The sequence below is a fragment of the Montipora foliosa genome, chromosome 11 (assembly GCF_036669935.1).
Source record: "Montipora foliosa isolate CH-2021 chromosome 11, ASM3666993v2, whole genome shotgun sequence".
Lineage (NCBI taxonomy): Eukaryota > Metazoa > Cnidaria > Anthozoa > Scleractinia > Acroporidae > Montipora > Montipora foliosa.
The window spans coordinates 45,028,853-45,031,352 of NC_090879.1; positions in this window are offsets into that span (position 1 = coordinate 45,028,853).

A 2,500-nucleotide genomic window follows, 5' to 3' on the forward strand; every position below is an offset into this window, starting at 1 on the left:
TAAATTCGGTCTAACCATGCAATTAATTTGTCATAGTATACTAATTTGTAGTATTTTTCATCTGAACTGGCAGGTGGCACACCTCATACAGTTGGATGTAACTTGTAAATTCGGTCTAACCATGCAGTTAATTTGTCATAGTATACTAATTTGTAGTATTTTTCATCTGAACTGGCGGGTGGCACACCTCATACAGTTGGATGTAACTTGTAAATTCGGTCTAACCATGCAGTTATTTTGTCATAGTATACCAATTTGTAGTATTTTTCATTGGAACTGGCGGGTGGCGCACCTCATACAGTTCGATGTAACTTGTAAATTCGGTCTAACCATGCAGTTAATTTGTCATAGTATACTAATTTGTAGTATTTTTCATTGGAACTGGCGGGTGGCACACCTCAGACAGTTGGATGTAACTTGTAAATTCGGTCTAACTATGCAGTTAATTTGTCATAGTATACTAATTTGTAGTATTTTTCATCTGAACTGGCGGGTGGCACACCTCGTACAGTTCGATGTAACTTGTAAATTCGGTTTTACCATGCAGTTAATTTGTCATAGTATACTAATTTGTAGTATTTTTCATCGGAACTGGCGGGTGGCGCACCACATACAGTTCGATGTAACTTGTAAATTCGGTCTAACCATGCAGTTAATTTGTCATAGTGTACTAATTTGTAGTATTTTTCATCTGAACTGGCGGGTGGCACACCTCATACAGTTGGATGTAACTTGTAAATTCGGTCTAACTATGCAGTTAATTTGTCATAGTATACTAATTTGTAGTATTTTTCATCTGAACTGGCGGGTGGCACACCTCATACAGTTGGATGTAACTTGTAAATTCGGTGTAACCATGCAGTTAATTTGTCATAGTATACTAATTTGTAGTATTTTTCATCTGAGCTGGCGGGTGGCACACCTCGCACAGTTCGATGTAACTTGTAAATTCGGTCTTACCATGCAGTTAATTTGTCATAGTATACTAATTTGTAGTATTTTTCATCGGAACTGGCGGGTGGCACACCTCATACAGTTCGATGTAACTTGTAAATTCGGTCTAACCATGCCGTTAATTTGTCATAGTATACTAATTTGTAGTATTTTTCATCTGAACTGGCGGGTGGCACACCTCATACAGTTGGATGTAACTTTTAAATTCGGTCTAACTATGCAGTTAATTTGTCATAGTATACTAATTTGTAGTATTTTTCATCTGAAGTGGCGGGTGGCACACCTCATACAGTTGGATGTAACTTGTAAATTCGGTCTAACCATGCAGTTATTTTGTCATAGTATACTAATTTGTAGTATTTTTCATCTGAACTGGCGGGTGGCACACCTCATACAGTTGGATGTAACTTGTAAATTCGGTCTAACCATGCAGTTAATTTGTCACAGTATACTAATTTGTAGTATTTTTCATCTGAACTGGCGGGAGGCACACCTCATAGAGTTTGATGTAACTTGAAAAGTAGGTGTATCCATGCAGGTAATCCATGTGGTTAATTTCTTTTAGTATGGTAGTATTACCCAACTGAACTGGCAGGTGAACTGTAAACCCGGAGGTAAGCCGCACCCTGACCTTACCAGCTGAAATTTACGGAAAAAAGTTTTTTGACAGAAAACAAAAGAAATCCAAAGCCTAGTCTTTAGAAGTCAAGTTCATCCACTGTTCATCAAAGATTAACTCACTATTCACTAATATTGAAACGGAAAATACTTTAATGTAATTTTAGCACTTTAATGTAATGAACATCGTTTTTATCAACTTGGACATATGATTGATCTTTTTCTGGTATTTGTTGACAGGAATTTCTTAAACACAGTTTTGCCATAGATTTTTTTGCATTACAACAAGAATATGAGCGGAACGTTTGTAGCTTAGTACATGCAACTAGGCATAAAGTTGGATGCAAAGATGGAAAACTGGCCACCAGAGGCAGCCTTTTTCAGATCTTCCCGCAGATAAGCCGCGCCCATTTCTAACAACTATATTTGTAATTGGGGTAACATAAGCCAGATTTTTATACTTATTTAATAATAATGAAATTCCTTGCATATATCTTATTCCTTATTTTGATGAATTTGTATGTTATCAAATAGTGATGAGTGAATTTAGGGAATAATTTCACACATGCTTTGTCCAGAATCAAATAATTTCATAAGCCTTAAGGCAAGAAAAATTATTTGATTTTGGACAAAACACAAGTGGAATTTCATCAGCTATAAATCATGGTTGACAAATCGCAATCATAGGACGTGGGTTTTTTCGAAAGTGGACACCATTTTGGCACGGTAGAAAAAGTTGCCATGGTAACTCATGTTATTAATTGAATTATTTTATTGAACTTATTGCAAGAATTTTATTGTACACTTAGATTCTATTGAAAGTAATATAAACAAATGATTATTTTTAGATTTGAAATAAAAATTTATGCATTCACAAACTCTAGAACTTGTTCTTTTTTCTACGTAAAATCGACTAACCTTTCATCCA